This window comes from Pseudophryne corroboree, chromosome 4, assembly GCF_028390025.1.
Source record: "Pseudophryne corroboree isolate aPseCor3 chromosome 4, aPseCor3.hap2, whole genome shotgun sequence".
Classification (NCBI taxonomy): domain Eukaryota; kingdom Metazoa; phylum Chordata; class Amphibia; order Anura; family Myobatrachidae; genus Pseudophryne; species Pseudophryne corroboree.
Genome location: NC_086447.1, coordinates 391,812,662 through 391,831,869, shown reverse-complemented (window position 1 = coordinate 391,831,869; position 19,208 = coordinate 391,812,662).

Sequence of the window (19,208 nt, the reverse complement as noted above, 5' to 3'; positions counted from 1 at the left end):
CACCACAGGTATGGATGGATAGTATACTTGACGACTCAGAGGTAGGTAGAGCAGTGGCCTACTGTACCGTACTGCTTTATATTATATACTGGTGGTCAGCAAACTGTGCAAAACTGAAATGCACCACAGGTATGGATGGATAGTATACTTGACGACACAGAGGTAGGTAGAGCAGTGGCCTACTGTACCGTACTGCTATATATTATATACTGGTGGTCAGCAAACTGTGCAAAACTGAAATGTACCACAGGTATGGATGGATAGTATACTTGACGACACAGAGGTAGGTAGAGCAGTGGCCTACTGTACCGTACTGCTATATATTATATACTGGTGGTCAGCAAACTGTGCAAAACTGAAATGCACCACAGGTATGGATGGATAGTATACTTGACGACACAGAGGTAGGTAGAGCAGTGGCCTACTGTACCGTACTGCTATATATTATATACTGGTGGTCAGCAAACTGTGCAAAACTGAAATGCACCGCAGGTATGGATGGATAGTATACTTGACGACACAGAGGTAGGTAGAGCAGTGGCCTTCTGTACCGTACTCCTATATATTATATACTGGTGGTCAGCAAAATTATGCACTGTACTCCTGCTATATACTACAATGCAGCACAGATATGGAGCGTTTTTCAGGCAGAGAACGTATAATACTGGTGGTCACTGGTCAGCAAAACTCTGCACTGTACTCCTCCTATATAATACTGCTGGTCCCCAGTCCCCACAATAAAGCAGTGTGAGCACAGATATATGCAGCACACTGAGCACAGATATGGAGCGTTTTTCAGGCAGACAACGTATACTGGTGGTCACTGGTCAGCAAAACTCTGCACTGTACTCCTCCCATATAATACTGCTGGTCCCCAGTCCCCACAATAAAGCAGTGTGAACACAGATATATGCAGCACACTGAGCACAGATATGGAGCGTTTTTCAGGCAGACAACGTATACTGGTGGTCACTGGTCAGCAAAACTCTGCACTGTACTCCTCCTATATAATACTGCTGGTCCCCAGTCCCCACAATAAAGCAGTGTGAGCACAGATATATGCAGCACACTGAGCACAGATATGGAGCGTTTTTCAGGCAGACAACGTATAATACTGGTGGTCACTGGTCAGCAAAACTCTGCACTGTACTCCTCCTATAATACTGCTGTTCCCCAGAATAAAGATATGCAGCCCCCTGAAACAAAGTGAGAGGACGCCAGCCACGTCCTCTCACTATCATTTCCAATGCACGAGTGAAAAATGGCGGCGACGCGCGGCTCCTTATATAGAATCCGAATCTCGTGAGAATCCGACAGCGGAATGATGCCGTTCGGGCGCGCTCGGGTTAACCGAGCCATACGGGAGAATCCGAGTATGCCTCGGACCCGTGTAAAATGGGTGAAGTTCCTCGGAATCCGAACCCGCTCATCTCTACATGTAAGTCCAGTATTACTGCTGTTTAAGTCCAGTGGTACTGCCGTGTAAGTCCGGTGTTACTGCTGTTTAAGTCTAGTCCAGTGGTACTGCCATATAAGTCCAGTGGTATTGCCGTATAAGTCCAGTGGTACTGCCGTATAAGTCCAGTGGTACTTCCGTATAAGTCCAGAGGTACTGCCGTATAAGTCCAGTGGTACTGCCATATAAGTCCAGTCCAGTGGTACTGCCATATAAGTCCAGTGGTACTGCCGTAAGTCCTGTCAAGTGGCACTGCCATATAAGTTCAGTGGTACTGCCGTATAAGTCCAGTCCAGTGGTACTGCTGTATAAGTCCTATGATACTGCCGTATAAGTTCAGTGGTACTGCCATACAAGTCCAGAGGTACTGACGTTTAAGTCCAGTGGTACTGCCGTGTAAGTCTAGTATTACTGCCGTATAAGTCCAGTCCAGTGGTACTGCCGTGTAAGTCCAGTGGTACTGCCATATAAGTCCAGTGTACTTCCGTATAAGTCTAGTATTACTGCCATATAAGTCCAGTTCAGTGAGACTGCCATATAAGTCCAGTGGTACTGTCGTATAAGTCCAGTGGTATTGCTGTATAAGTCATGGGGTACTGCCATATAAGACCAGTGATACTGCTGTATAAGTCCAGCGGTACTGCTGTATTAGTCCTGGGGTACTGCCGTAAAAGACCAGTGACACTGCCATATAACTCAAGAGGTACTCCCGTATAAACCCAGTGGTACTGTCATATAAGACCAATGACAGTGCCATATAAGTCAAGATGTACTGCCGTATAAGCCCAGTGGTACTGCCATATAAGTCCAGTTGTACTGCTGTATAAGTCCAGTGGTACTGTTGTATAAGTTCAGAGGTACTTCCTTATAAGTCCAGTGGTACTGCCATATAAGTCCAGTGGTACTGACGTATAAGTCCAGAGGTACTGTCATATAAGTCCAGTGGTACTGCCGTATAAGTCCAGTGGTACTGTTTTATAAGTTCAGAGGTACTTCCATATAAGTCCAGTGGTACTGCCATATACGTCCAGTGGTACTGCTGAATAAGTCCAGTGGTACTGCCATATAAGTCCTGTCCAGTGGTACTGCCATATAAGTCCAGTGGTACTGCCATAAAAGTCCAGAGGTACTGACATATAAGTCCAGTGGTACTGCCATAAAAGTCCAGAGGTACTGCCATATAAGACAACAAAAACTGGGAAGAAGATCTGCACTCTCCAATTATATGTTAAGAAATAGTGAAGTGAAAAAGATCACTTCTAATGACCCCAATATATGCTTTTAGGGATTAATATACATCAATCTTGGGGGTGCTACCTAAGACAACCAATTAGCAACACATAATATAGACAAAAGAGAATGGGGTTGTACTAGTAAGGTGCACAAGGAGTAAAATAAAATATAACTTTTATTATCACATTAAGAGGCCGTAAATCGGTCAGCATAGCGAAATATATGGTTAAAAATACGTATAAAGAAAAAATTGAAGTGCTCTAAGATAGAAAAGTGATGAGATTAAAATTGTCTCCACTTCGATGGATGCAAAAACTACGGATGGGTATTATTAAGAATTTGTTCAATTTTCAAGTAAGTTTATTATATAAACATATAAATAAATCAAACCCACAATTAATGGCTGCTGAAAACTTCCAATTCTCTGTGTCCTTTCTGATATATGTCTCTATTGTAGATTTTTTGTATGTCTCACACCATACACCTTCAGATATCCATATGTGTCAAAAAGATTTCTCAAGATTACTCAGATTTGAGATAAAGCAAGGGGTTAATATGTATACCAATTTGTATACCCTGGATTTGCTGTTCTATATCGCCCAGGCAATCACTCCCATTACATAGCCATGTCATCAGTAGTATATTGAACAATTTGGTTACAATACAACTTGATCACAAGTGTGTCCTTCTGTTGTGTATATACTGCAATCGCAGGAATTATTGTCTCTACCCCACCAAGGCAGAGAAACAATTGTATCTAGATGGAATTAATTGTATTGCTCATCTAAGGTGTGCAAACAGATAATGGTATCTTCTTTAGTACTCCTATGTGGGATGATTTCTAATCCCTACCAAAGACTATTTGCCACTCCTCAATGGTACTTAATATACCTGTTAGTGATAATATGGTATAGTCGCATATCCCTTTAACTGCATTAACTGATTCAGTAATCAATTAGATCCATTATAGATCCAGATTATTTTGACTTAATGTCCCTGTCAGTGGAAGAAAGGATATATACTGTGAGCTCGATACACAGCTCATTGGACCACTGATTTGCCTTCAAATTTGATACTCTTAATGTTGGTATCCCTTGTGGTCCTAAGCTGACCACATTAAAATATATTAGCCCCCCGTATTCACAGATGAAAAAATGTGTACGGTGGCACTCGTGAAGATAGATTTGTGTAATTGATTGTAATCCAATTATTGGATGCTTCCTATTCACAATATAATGATATCCTTTATTATCGTAAACCTATTGCGTATTGACTGATTTTTAAGACATTTGTGACTGTAAGGTATATGGAAAGATGTGCTACTGCGGCATATACCCAGTCAATATTTATCCACTTATTTCACCTAGTCTAATATCAAACCCGGTGAGTACATGCTATAAAGATAGAATTCATGGCATTATATGGGTGAGCATGCTGTATCAGCATCTAATGAGTCAAATATTTTCCCATTTCGGTACAGCAGTTCTACCCCTAAACGTTAGAGCCCACATCAAATGAATGGAGCAGGGAGCACTTGAGATTAACTCAATCGGCATATATAAAGACAGCGTATGTGTTCTCTATTCATCATATACTGATATTTTTACTGCTCTAATAAACATTTGGTATAGTCAGTATTGTCAGTACCCCGAGAGACACATACGGTTGTGGTTTACAAAGGTAATTGTATTTTGATAGCTCTATTAATCGTATACTGGTGTTTTTTACTCCTATAATGAGCACCTGGTATGATCAGTATAATCAGTATCCTGAGAGACACATGTGGCTGTAGGTTACAGAGGTGAGTATATTGTCACGGCATATATTGAATCAGCATTCATTTGTTTATCTGGCATACCCGTGCCTGCCGTTTAGCAATACATCAGATCTTATATATGGACAATTTACAAATAGACATAATACACGAGAAACTGGGAGACTGAACACGCTGCAGCGGCACCTAAGGAATCGGCATTTGTCCGATAAATGGGTAATCCCGTTTGGCCGTGCAGCAGTCCAACTCCCTATTATATATGGAGGTTGACAGATAACGTAGTTAATGCAAAAGCATCTCAGTGGAGAGAGATGCCGATGCGCGCATTTCGCATATAGCTTTGTCGAGGCAATTAATTCCATCTAGATACAATTGTTTCTCTGCCTTGGTGGGGTAGAGACAATAATTCCTGCGATTGCAGTATATACACAACAGAAGGACACACTTGTGATCAAGTTGTATTGTAACCAAATTGTTCAATATACTACTGATGACATGGCTATGTAATGGGAGTGATTGCCTGGGCGATATAGAACAGCAAATCCAGGGTATACAAATTGGTATACATATTAACCCCTTGCTTTATCTCAAATCTGAGTAATCTTGAGAAATCTTTTTGACACATATGGATATCTGAAGGTGTATGGTGTGAGACATACAAAAAATCTACAATAGAGACATATATCAGAAAGGACACAGAGAATTGGAAGTTTTCAGCAGCCATTAATTGTGGGTTTGATTTATTTATATGTTTATATAATAAACTTACTTGAAAATTTAACAAATTCTTAATAATACCCATCCGTAGTTTTTGCATCCATCGAAGTGGAGACAATTTTAATCTCATCACTTTTCTATCTTAGAGCACTTCAATTTTTTTCTTTATACGTATTTTTAACCATATATTTCGCTATGCTGACCGATTTACGGCCTCTTAATGTGATAATAAAAGTTATATTTTATTTTACTCCTTGTGCACCTTACTAGTACAACCCCATTCTCTTTTGTCTATATTATGTACTGCCATATAAGTCCAGTGGTACTGCCATATAAGTCCAGAGGTACTGCCGTATAAGTATAGTCCAGTGGTACTGCCATATAAGTCCAGTGATACTGACATATAAGTCCAGTGGTACTGCTGTATAAGTCCAGTGGTACTGCATTATAAGTCCAGTGGTACTGCCGTATAAGTCCAGAGGTACTGCTGTATAAGTCCAGTGGTTCTGCTGTATAAGTCCAGTGGTACTGCTGTATAAGTCCAGTCCAGTGGTACTGCCATATAAGTCCAGAGGTACTGCTGTATAAGTCCAGTGGTGCTGCCGTATAAGTCCAGAGGTACTTCTGTATAAGTCCAGTGGTACTGGCATATAAGTCCAGTGGTACTGCCATATAAGTCCAGTCCAGTGGTACTGCCATATATGTCCAGTGGTACTGCCATACTAGTCCAGCGGTACTGCCATATAAGTCCAGTGGTACTGCCATATAAGTCCAGTGGTACTGCCAGAGCCGGCCCTAACCAATATGATGCCCTAGGCAAGATTTTGTCTGGTGCCCCTAGCACCGCCGCTAGTTCTGCAAGAGATGCCTGCCATGAGTCAGCTGGCAGCTCTGCTAATGTCGGGTGCCTTTTGTTTATGAAAATGCATCATAATATTTGCATTACTATGTGGCTAGTATGCACAAGTAGCTTCTGTTGATTAAAATGATATGTGGCATGCCTATATTCTGTGTGCGACTGTGGCTGTATCTGCATACAGAATGCTACATTACAGTGATTTCCAGGAATACACTGCAACATAGCATTTCATATGCAGATACAGCCGCAGTCACACACCGAATATAGGCATGCTGCATATCATTTTGATCAGCAGAAGCTGCTGGTGCCCCTAAGCATACCGAATGCCCTAGGCATTTGCCTAGTTTACCTATGCCTAAGGCCGGCTCTGGGTACTGCCGTATAAGTCCAGAGGTACTGCCATATAAGTCCAGGGTTACTGTCATATAAGTTCAGTGGTGCTGTCCTATGCTGTACATTATTTACTCCAAATAAAGGGGTTATTAATATTTAATCCAAATAATTTTTACAGTTTTTGCCCTGTGTGGTGTAGGGGTATGCTCTCCTGTGCCACATATTGGTATATAACTCCAGAAAAATAATGGAGAACAAAAATTTGGAAGATAAAATATAGAAAGATCAGGAAACACTTCCTCCTAGTGCTGAAGCTTCTGCACTAGTCATGATATAGAAAATGAAATGCCATCAACATCGTCTGCCAAGGCCTATGCCCAAAGTGATAGTAGAGGGTATGTAAAATCCAAAAAGCCAAAGATCAGTAAAATAACCCAAAAAAATAAATGTAAATGGTCTGAGAAAAAACGTAAACTTGCTAATATGCCATTTACGACACGGAGTGACAAGGAACGGCTAAGGCCCTGGCCTATGTTCATGACTAGTGGTTCGGCTTCAAATGATGATGGAAGCCCTCATCCTCCCGCTAGAAAAATGATAAGGAGTTAAGCTGGCAAAAGCATAGTAAAGAACTGTGTGTTCTAAGATGGTATCACAAATCCCCAAGGAGAGTCCAAGTGTGTTGGCGGTTGCGATGCCTGACCTTTCCAACACTGGACGGGAAGAGGTGGCTCCTTCCACCATTTGCACGCCTTCTGCAAGTGCTGGAAGGAGCACCCACAGTCCAATTTCTGATATTCAAATTGAAGATGTCACTGTTGAAGTACACCAGGATGAGGATATGGGTGTTGCTGGTGCTGAGGAGGAAGTTGAGGAGGAGGATTTTGATGGTGATGTGTTTTTTTAAAAATCAGGCACCATGGGAGACAGTTGTTGTCCGTGGAATGATTAAGCCCATTGTCATGCCTGGGCAAAATACCAAAAAAGCCACCTCTTCAGTGTGGAATTATTTCTCCACAAATCCGGACAACAGGTGTCAAGCCGTGTGTTGCTTTTGTCAATCAATAATAAGTAGGGGTAAGGACATTAACCACTTAGGAACATCCTCCCTTATATGGCAGCTGCAGCGCATTCGTCAGAAGTCATTGTCAAGTTCACAAACTTTGGGTAGGAGCGTAAGCAGTCCACCTAAATCCTTTTTTACTCTTGTACCCAAGCTCCTGCAAGCCACACCACCATCTCCCTCATCATCAATTTCCTCCTCAGTCAGGAACGTCAGTAGTCCTGCAGGCCATGTCACTGACATCACTGACGAGTCCCAACTGGGTTTACTCCGGAGGATACTTGAGTGGTACACCTACTCCTGCTGCTGCCACTACTGTTGTTGCTGCTGGGAGTCAATCGTCATCCCAGAGGGGAAGTCGGAAGACCACTTGTAATACGACTAAGCAATTTACTGTCCAACAGTCCTTTGAGAGGAAGATGAAATATGACAGCAGTAATCCTGTTGCAAAGTGGATAACTGAGGCCTTGACAGCTATTTTGGTGTTAGACGTGCATCCGGTATCTGCCACTTATGCAGTGAGATTTAGACAATTGATGGAGGTAGTGTGTACCCGGTACCAAATCCCATCTAGTTTCCACTTCACTAGGAAAGCGACTCCCGGGCTGTACAAGGACATTAAGGAAAGTGTCCTCAGTGTCCTGAAAAATGCAGTTGTACCCAGTGTCCACTTAACCACATACATGTGGATAAGTGGAGCAGGGCAAACTAAGGACTACATGACTGTGACAGCCCACTGGGTAGATGTATTGCCTCCCGCAGCAACAGCAGCTGCGGCACCATTAGCAGCATCACACAAACGCCAGCTTGATCCTAGGCAGGCTACGCTGCATATCACTGGTTTCCGTAAGAGGCATACCGCTGACAACCTCTTACGGAAACTGAAGGACATCATCGCACAATGGCTTACCCCATTTAGACTTTCCTGGGGATTTGTGATATTAGACAACGCCACCAATATTGTGTGTGCATTACATCTAGGCAAATTCCAGCATGTCCCATGTTTTGCACATACAATTAATTTTGTGGTGCAGAATTTTTTGAAAAATTACAGGCGTGCAGGAGATGCTCTCGGTGGCCCAAAAATTTGCTGGCCACTTTCGACATTCAGATACTTTGTGCCAATGACTGGAGCGCCAGTAAACACTCCTGAACCTGCCCTGCCATCACCTGAAGCAAGAGGTGGTAACGAGGTGGAATTCAACACTCTATATGCTTCAGAGAATGGAAGCACAGCAAAAGGCCATTCAAGCCTATACATCCACCTATGATATAGAGGGAATGCACCTGACTCAAGCACAATGGGGAATGATTTCTGTTTTGTGCAAGGTTCTTCAACCCTTCAAACTTGCCATACGTGTAGTCAGTTCAGACACTGCCAGCTTGAGTCAGTTCATCCCCTTCATCAGGCTTTTGCAGAAGCAGCTGGAGAAAATGAAGGAGGAGCTAAGATGGAGCAATTCCGCAAAGTATGTGGGACTTGTGGATGGAGCCTTTCACTCGCTTTGGAGGATTTTGCAGGATTCAAGGGTGGTCAATCTGTTGAAATCAGACCACTACATGTTGGCCACCGTGCTCGTCCTAGGTTTAAAGCCTACTTTGTATCTCTCTTGCCGGCAGACACAAGTCTGCAGAGGTTCAAAGACCTCCTGGTGAGACAATTGTCAACTCAAGCAGAACGTGACCCGTCAACAGCTCCTCCATTTTCTCCTGCAACTAGGGCTGTGAGAAAAAGGATAACATTTCCGAGTCCACCCACTGGCAGTGATGCAGGGCAGTCAGGAACAAGTGTTGACATCAGGTCCGGACTGAAGGACCTGCCAACGATTACTGACATGTCTACTGTCACTGCATATGATGCTGTCACCATTGAAAGAATGGTGTCACGATCCGGGTATCTGGACGCCATTACTTACCCTTCAGATGCCTCCTAAGGCTGGCTCAGCGTTCCAGGACCGGATCCCGCTGTTCCTGAGTTTCCACATGCAGAATGTCAGAGTGGTGATTTCATCAGCCGCGGCCTCCGCTGTGCCCGCGTGGTTAAATGTGCGCTTGTCAGTCTGGCGTCTCCTGTCTCCTGTGGCCGGCGTCGCCATTACTGTTTCAATTCTCACATGGATTACAAACCAAACTTCCCTCCAAGTGTCTGCATGGGCGCAGCCATCTTGGATTTTGTCATCTGAGCATTTCCACCAATCTGCTGTCTGTATTGTTGATTTGCATAATTGCCTAGCCAACCCCTTCCTTGCTGCAGGTATAAGTAAGCTGTGCCTGAGCAAGGAAGGCGTCAGTGCTTTGGTTGTCTAACCTAGTTCCAGTTTGTCTCTCTCCTGTGGTTGTCTTCCAGGTTCCAGCTCCTGTCTCCAGACTTCTGCTATAGAGACCCGCACCAGCATTCCATCTGCGGTGTAGCCTGACTCCCCGATCCATTCTGGACTCACCTGTTTCCAGCTACAACAATCACCTGCTTCCAGCCCAGCTTCCAGCAGTGTATAGCTTCTCTTAAAGGGCCGGTGTCCTTTTCTGCAGTTTACAACTCTCCACCGGTATTATTATTTCACCGCTCTCAAAACAATCACCTGCTTCCAGCCCAGCTTCCAGCAGTGTATAGCTTCTCTTAAAGGGCTGGTGTCCTTTTCTGCAGTTTACCACTCTCCACCGGTATTATTATTTCACCGCTCTCAAACTCCAAACTTCATTATTATTTCATCGCTCTCAAGTTCGTTTATTATTTAACTGGTTCCAGCCAGTATCCACTCCGTACCAACAACAGTCTGGTTCCAGCCAGTATCCACAGTAGCCGTTTTACCTTCAGCAGCCCAGCCTTTCCTGGAACATCAGCTGGTACGATCCTGGGTTCTCTCCATTGCTACAGTCAGGCCTGGTAAGGACTTTCCAACTAGAAGATTATAAGAACTGTCTCACACTACCAGTGCCTGTGGCCCTTGCCACCCTGTAGTACCCAGGAATTGTATTTATCCTCTGTTGACTTTTATGTTTCCTTTTACTGCTGCTGTGTTACGGAGTTTGTCATAATAAACATCATTGACTTTTATCCTAGTTGTCGTGGTCACGCCTTCGGGCAGTTATTCTACGTGTTACTTACATGTCTAGGGGTCTGATACAACCTCCCAGGTTCCGTTACATCTCAGCCCCTACAACTGAGGCTGCCTCCCGTCAGCTCAGGCCCTCAGTTGTGACAGTAAGCACTGACCTAATGAATCCAGCCGGAGACCAGGATCAAGCGGCCAGGCCGATGCAAGAACTGGCAGCCCGACTTGAACATCAGGAGGCTGCACAGGGCCACATCATCCGCTGTCTCCAGGATCTCTCTACACGGCTGGATGGGATTCAAACGACCCTCCGTGGACCTGGCACGTCCGGTGCGTCCACTACAGTAACACCAGCTGTAACCCCACCCACCTTACCCATTTCCAGTCCACATCTTCATCTTCCAACGCCAGCAAAATTTGATGGATCTCCAAGGTTCTGCAGGGGATTTCTCAATCAATGTGAAATCCACTTTGAGCTTCTACCTGGCAATTTCTTCAGTGACCGTACCAAAATTGCCTATATCATCTCCCTTCTCAGTGGCTCAGCCCTTGACTGGGCATCACCTTTATGGGAGAAGTCTGATCCCCTGCTATCCTCCTATACTGACTTTGTAGCTACATTCAGGCGCATCTTCGACGAGCCAGGCCGGATAACATCTGCTTCATCTGAGATTCTCCGTTTACGCCAGGGAACACGTACTGTGGGACAGTATCTTATACAGTTTAAAATCCTGGCATCCGAACTGGCATGGAACGACAAGGCCCTGTATGCTGCATTCTGGCATGGCTTATCAGAACGCATCAAGGATGAGTTAGCTACCAGAGACTTGCCCTCTAAGTTGGATGAGCTAATTTCTCTTTGCACGAAGTGTGATCTACGTTTCAGAGAGAGAGCAACCGAGCGAGGAAGATCATCTACTCCTAAATCTTCTGCTTCTCCTCCTCGCCAACCATCTCCATCCAAGGATGAGCCTATGCAAATTAGTCGTTCCCGTCTATCTCCCGCTGAGCGCCGAAGACGTCTCTCTGAGTCTCTCTGTCTCTACTGTGCAGCTCCGTCGCACACTATCAATGCCTGTCCCAAACGTCCGGGAAACTCCAGATCCTAGCTCGCCAAGGAGAGGGCCGGCTAGGAGTAATGATCTCCTCTCCATCTCCTCATGACTGTAACCTCCCAGTGTCGCTCCAAATTGCTCAACGTTACAGGAACGTCATTGCCCTCCTTGATTCCGGAGCAGCTGGGAATTTCATAACCGAAGCTTATGTTAAACGGTGGTTCCTACCCACCGAGAGACTGTCCTCATCCATCTCTTTGACTGCCGTGGATGGCAGCAAGATTTTTGACGCAGTCATTTCCTTAAGGACTCTTCCAGTTCGTCTGAGAGTGGGAGTTCTTCATTCTGAGTATATTTCTTTTTTAGTGATTCCAAGAGCCACACATCCAGTGGTTTTAGGCCTTCCATGGCTCCGTCTCCACAACCCATCAATTGACTGGACGACTACGCAAATACAGGCATGGGGTCCCTCCTGTGCTGAGACTTGTTTAGCCAAAGTTCTTCCTGTTTGTTCTTCCTTCCCCAGGTCATCTGATGTTCCGCCTCCTCCATATCAAGACTTCACGGACGTGTTCAGTAAAGCCTCTGCTGATATCCTTCCTCCTCATAGAGAATGGGACTGCCCAATCGACCTCATTCCAGGGAAGGTTCCACCGCGAGGCCGAACTTATCCGTTGTCTCTGCCTGAGACACACACCATGGAAGAGTACATCAAAGAGAACCTGGCGAAGGGTTTCATCCGACCATCTTCTTCTCCAGCCGGCACAGGCTTCTTCTTCGTTAAGAAGAAAGACGGTGGTCTGCGTCCGTGCATCGATTACAGAGGTCTGAACGACATTACCGTCAAGAACCGATACCCTTTACCCCTGATTACCGAGCTCTTTGATAGAGTTAGTGGTGCAACTATTTTCACTAAGCTGGACTTGAGGGGTGCCTACAATCTCATCCGAATCCGTGAGGGTGACGAGTGGAAGACCGCCTTTAACACCCGTGACGGACATTATGAGTACCTCGTCATGCCCTTCGGATTGAGCAACGCTCCAGCAGTCTTCCAGCACTTCGTGAATGAGATTTTCAGGGACATCTTGTACCGCCATGTCGTGGTTTATCTAGACGACATCCTCATCTTTGCTAATAATCTCGAAGATCATCGTTTCTGGGTAAAAGAGGTTCTTTCCCGTCTCCGTGTCAATCACCTCTATTGTAAATTGGAGAAGTGTGTGTTTGAAGTTAAAACCATTCCGTTTCTAGGTTACATTGTGTCCGGTTCCGGACTAGAGATGGATCCTGAGAAACTCCAAGCAATCCAGAATTGGCCTATACCCTTAAGCCTCAAAGGGGTCCAGAGGTTCTTAGGGTTCGCCAATTATTATAGAAAATTTATACGAGACTTTTCCACCATCGTGGCGCCTATCACTGCATTAACCAAGAAAGGTGCTAATCCGTCCAAGTGGTCCGAGGAAGCTACACAGGCCTTTCACCTTCTGAAGCAACGGTTCATCTCTGCACCAGTTCTGAAACAGCCCGACACCGACTCTCCTTTTATCTTAGAGGTAGATGCCTCCTCCGTTGGAGTAGGAGCGGTGTTATCCCAGAGGGCCAAAGATGGACATCTACATCCTTGCAGTTTCTTCTCCCGGAAGTTCTCCCCAGCTGTGCGCAACTATGCCATTGGCGATCAGGAGTTGCTAGCCATCAAGCTCGCTCTGGAGGAGTGGAGATACCTGTTGGAGGGAGCTTCCCACTCAATCACCATACTTACCGACCACAAAAATCTTTTATATCTCAAAGGCGCACAATGTCTGAATCCTCGTCAGGCCAGATGGGCACTTTTCTTTTCTAGGTTTGACTTTAAACTCCAGTTCTGTCCGGGTTCTCAGAATCGTAAGGCCGATGCCCTTTCCCGCTCATGGGAGCAAGAAAATGAGTCCGAGTCTGCAGACAAGCATCCTATTATTAATCCGTTGGCATTCTCCACGGTAGGGATGGACTCTACGCCTCCACCAGGGAAAAGTTTTGTTAAGCCAGTTCTAAGGAAGAAGCTCATGCATTGGGCCCATGCTTCCCGTTTTGCTGGACATACAGGCATTCAGAAAACCCTTGAATTTATTTCTAGGTCCTACTGGTGGCCAACTCTGAAGAAGGACGTTATGGAATTTATTGCCTCCTGCCCAAAGTGTGCCCAACACAAAGTCTCCCGCCAGTCGCCTGCGGGGCAACTGGTTCCATTATCTGTTCCCCGTCGACCTTGGACCCATTTGTCGATGGACTTTGTTTCCGATCTACCTATCTGCAACAAGTTTAATACCATCTGGGTGGTAGTTGACCGGTTCACCAAGATGGCACATTTCATCCCTCTCACCGGTCTTCCGTCAGCTTCCAAGTTGGCTCAAGTGTTTATACAAGAGATCTTCCGACTTCACGGTCTTCCTGAAGAGATCATCTCGGATCGTGGAGTACAATTTGTAGCCAAATTTTGGCGAAGTTTGTGTCAAGCCCTCCAAGTCAAGTTAAAGTTTTCCACGGCTTACCATCCTCAGACCAATGGTCAAACCGAGAGGGTGAATCAGGACTTGGAGGCCTTCCTCCGTATATATGTGTCTTCCTCTCAAGATGACTGGATTCAACTCCTTCCTTGGGCCGAGTTCAGCCACAACAATCAATACCATTCCTCATCTTCTTCTACACCATTCTTCATTAATTATGGATTCCACCCTAAAGTCCCAGAATTCCAACCGCTTCCCGCAACTTCTGTTCCAGCAGTGGATGTCACCTTGCGTCAGTTTTCAAATAACTGGAGGAACGTCCGCGCAGCCCTGCTTAAAGCCTCATTCAGGTATAAGAAGTTTGCCGATAGGAAGCATAGAGCGGTTCCTGCTCTCAAGGTGGGTGATCGTGTGTGGCTGTCCACGAAGAATTTGAGGTTGAGAGTTCCCAGCATGAAATTTGCACCTCGCTACATCGGACCCTTCAAGATTGAACAAGTCATCAATCCTGTTGCCTACAGGTTACAGTTACCATCCTTCTTGAAAATACCCAGGACATTTCATGTTTCTTTGTTGAAACCGCTGATCCTGAATCGGTTTCATTCCGCACTTCCTCCAGCTCCCAAAGTTCAGACTCAACGGGGAGTCGAGTACGAGGTGGCCAAGATTTTGGACTCACGTTTCCGTTACGGTCAGTTACAATACCTCATTGACTGGAAGGGCTATGGTCCTGAAGAACGCTCTGGGACCAATGCCTCAGACGTCCATGCTCCTGCCTTGGTCCGAAATTTCCACGCAAAGTTTCCTTTAAAGCCTAAGAAGTGTCCTGGGGCCACTCCTAAAGGGGGGGGTGCTGTCACGATCCGGGTATCTGGACGCCATTACTTACCCTTCAGATGCCTCCTAAGGCTGGCTCAGCGTTCCAGGACCGGATCCCGCTGTTCCTGAGTTTCCACATGCAGAATGTCAGAGTGGTGATTTCATCAGCCGCGGCCTCCGCTGTGCCCGCGTGGTTAAATGTGCGCTTGTCAGTCTGGCGTCTCCTGTCTCCTGTGGCCGGCGTCGCCATTACTGTTTCAATTCTCACATGGATTACAAACCAAACTTCCCTCCAAGTGTCTGCATGGGCGCAGCCATCTTGGATTTTGTCATCTGAGCATTTCCACCAATCTGCTGTCTGTATTGTTGATTTGCATAATTGCCTAGCCAACCCCTTCCTTGCTGCAGGTATAAGTAAGCTGTGCCTGAGCAAGGAAGGCGTCAGTGCTTTGGTTGTCTAACCTAGTTCCAGTTTGTCTCTCTCCTGTGGTTGTCTTCCAGGTTCCAGCTCCTGTCTCCAGACTTCTGCTATAGAGACCCGCACCAGCATTCCATCTGCGGTGTAGCCTGACTCCCCGATCCATTCTGGACTCACCTGTTTCCAGCTACAACAATCACCTGCTTCCAGCCCAGCTTCCAGCAGTGTATAGCTTCTCTTAAAGGGCCGGTGTCCTTTTCTGCAGTTTACCACTCTCCACCGGTATTATTATTTCACCGCTCTCAAACTCCAAACTTCATTATTATTTCATCGCTCTCAAGTTCGTTTATTATTTAACTGGTTCCAGCCAGTATCCACTCCGTACCAACAACAGTCTGGTTCCAGCCAGTATCCACAGCAGCCGTTTTACCTTCAGCAGCCCAGCCTTTCCTGGAACATCAGCTGGTACGATCCTGGGTTCTCTCCATTGCTACAGTCAGGCCTGGTAAGGACTTTCCAACTAGAAGATTATAAGAACTGTCTCACACTACCAGTGCCTGTGGCCCTTGCCACCCTGTAGTACCCAGGAATTGTATTTATCCTCTGTTGACTTTTATGTTTCCTTTTACTGCTGCTGTGTTACAGAGTTTGTCATAATAAACATCATTGACTTTTATCCTGGTTGTCGTGGTCACGCCTTCGGGCAGTTATTCTACATGTTACTTACATGTCTAGGGGTCTGATACAACCTCCCAGGTTCCGTTACATCTCAGCCCCTACAACTGAGGCTGCCTCCCGTCAGCTCAGGCCCTCAGTTGTGACAAATGGTAGAGGATTATATGGGTGACAGGATCCAAGTAGGCATGTCAGAAGGTCCATATGTATACTGGCAGGAAAAAGAGGAAATTTGGAGCCCCTCGCACAAACTGGATTGATTTTACCTAAGTTTCCCCCCCCTCCTCCAGTGTGTACTACAAAAGAGTGTTTAGTGCAGCTGTTAACCTTGTTAGCGATCAGCGTAAGAGGTTACTTTCACAAACTGTGGAGAAGATGATGTTCATCAAAATGAATTATGAATTCCTCCAGGAAGACCTTTACCAGCAATTGCCTCCTGAAAGTACACAGGGACCTTTGATGGTGGATTCCACTGGGGACAAATTAATACTGTGTGAGGAAGAGGATGTACACACTGAAAGGGGTGATGAATTGGAGGATAAGGATGAGGACTACATCTTGCCTTTGTAGAGCCAGTTTGTGCAAGGAGAGACAAATTGCTTAATTTTTGGTGGGGGGATTAGTTGCTTCTTTTTTTGTGGGGTCCAAACAAACCAATAATTTCAGCGACAGTTGTGTGGCAGACCCTGTCGCTGAAATGATTGGTTTGTTGAAGTGTGCATGTCCTGTTTATACAACATAAGGGAGGGTGGGAGGTCCCAAGGACAATTCCATCTTGCACCTCTTTTTTTCTTTGCATTATGTGCTGTTTGGAGCCTAGTTTTTAAACCTGCCATCCTGTCTGTCACAGCAGTACCATTCAAAGGTGGGCTAGGTGTTTGTGCCGCACACTTGTGTCGCTTAGCTTAGTCATCCAGCTACCTCATTGCACCTCTTTATTTTTCTTTGCATTTTGTGCTCTTCGGGGCCTAGTTTTTAAAAGCGTAATCCTGTCTGACACTGCAGTGCCACTCCTAGATGGGCTAGGTGTTTGTGCCACCCAATTGTGTCGCTTAGCTTAGTCACCAAGCAACCTCGGTGCAACCTTTTGGCCTAAAAACAATAGTGAGGTGTGAGGTGTTCATAGACTTGAAATGAGTGGAAATGAATGATATGGAGGTTAATAATACCTTAGGATCAGTATCGGATCTTGCCACGGGCAAGCAGGACTTTTGCCCGGGGCGCCGCCTTCCGGAGGGCGCCGGCGCCATCCGGAGGGCGCCGCACCATGGCAAGATCCACCACTGTGCCCCCCGCTGCCACTGTGTCCCCCGCTGGTCCCCCCGCAGTGAAGGGAACTACACGCTATCCGTCTAGTTTCCCTTCGTGGAGAGTACTTTTGCTGTGCGGTGCGTGATGAAGTCATCGCGCACTGCACAGCATTGTGGGACTGGCACAGATGCTAGGGGTCATGATTGACCTCTAGTGTCTATGCTGTGCTATGGGAGAGACGTCATGATGTCTCTCCCATAGATCCGAGGAGAGGAGAGGAGCGGCGGCGGCGGAGGTCTGCAACGGCCGGGACTCAGGAGCAAGGATTGTAAGTATCCTTTTTTTTTTAAAGCGGTGCTATTGGGGGCACAAATGGCGCTACTGGGGGCACAATTGGCGCTACTGAGGGCACAACTCTACAGGGGGCGTAACTGACCACGCCCCTGTAGGAAGCCACACCCCTATTTTCCGCCCGGGGCGCCACAAGGGCTAGAACCGGCCCTGCGTAGTATCAAAATTACCCCCAAATTCTGTGATTTTAGCTGTTTTTGTGTTTTTTTAAAAAATCATTGAGATCTAAAACCAAAACCCGAAAGGGTGGTTTTGGCAAAACCAATCCAGATCCAAAACACGAGCGTGGCTCCAGATCCAAAACCAAAACACAAAACACGAAAAGTGCCCGCCGCACATCTCTAGCATTAAGCATACTGTATGTCTGCCGTATAAAGCCATTAATATACAGCACTCATGTAAAACAAGCTTGCATTGCTCTACAGACAGTATGTACATGTTGTATCTTTTCCTTGCATCCAGCAACGGACTACACCACTTCATGTGAGACTCGACTTATAATGTAACACCCAGTGAAGCAAGACACATTAAGAACAGAGGAACGTACTGTATTTACGTATTTAGATTGCAGTTGTAGTAGTGATCCATGCAGTAGAAAAGTATGCAGATGAAAGCTGACCCCACAAGTCACGTGAATGTGATCTGCCAATTCCTTTTACCACTAGTCTAAAAATACCCTTTCCCCAGCTGACACTAGTTGAAGCAGAGAGTGACAGTATTTGTTCTCACAGTTTTCAGTTATCAATGCAGCTGCTACTATCTTTCATAGTAGACAGAGCAGAGTGCTGGAAATACTGCACTACAAGGACGCATCTGTTGCTGCTAAAAGCCTTAAAATTATAGGTCAGCATTTAAAGAGGGTTTGGATACATTAACCTCTTGGAAAGGGTGAAGCTAAACAGTTGTCCATTTATTATTATTATTTATTTTGCATGGTTTAATATGGTATTACAGAGGTTAATATTAATTGTAAGATACATTAAATATTGGAGTCAAATTAAAAGTTTTAAGTTTGGAAATTCATAAACATTGTGAAAGGTTCCGCAGAACAACACCCTGCTGTTTAAGTTTAAAACATGCATATTGTATCTATGGTTGCTTCATTGCATAGAACAGGGGTAGGCAACCTGTGGAACTACACCTCCCAGAATGCTCTAACACAGTTTTGATGTTATGACATGCCAAAATTGTGGCAGGGTATGCTGGAATATATAGTTTCACAGAAGTACTAATGGTTGCCTACCCCTGACCTAGAGGTCCTGATTGTGAGCTGCATTCACTACATGGACGTGCGGTAAGGTAAATGGCTTAGGAGGCACTGGCTAGTACCAAAGATAGATTTGCACACAATATATGAGCCCAAGGGTTCATGTGGGAGCAGGGCTGGTGCTAGGGTGTTCGGTGCCCTCCTGCAAACTATACATTTGCGCCCTCCCACACTTTATAAAGGGACAGCGTGTGCTGGAAAAAGGGGTGTGTTCTCACAAGGAATGGGCGTGGCCACACAAAGTACCCCCATTTCAATTAACGCCACACAGTAGCACAATCGTATTCACATTACACAGCAAGTAGTAGTGCTGCTTATACACATAATGCCCATAGATAGTAGTGGCGCCCTGTATACGTAATGGCCATAGTAGCAGCGCCGTTTAAACATAATGCCCA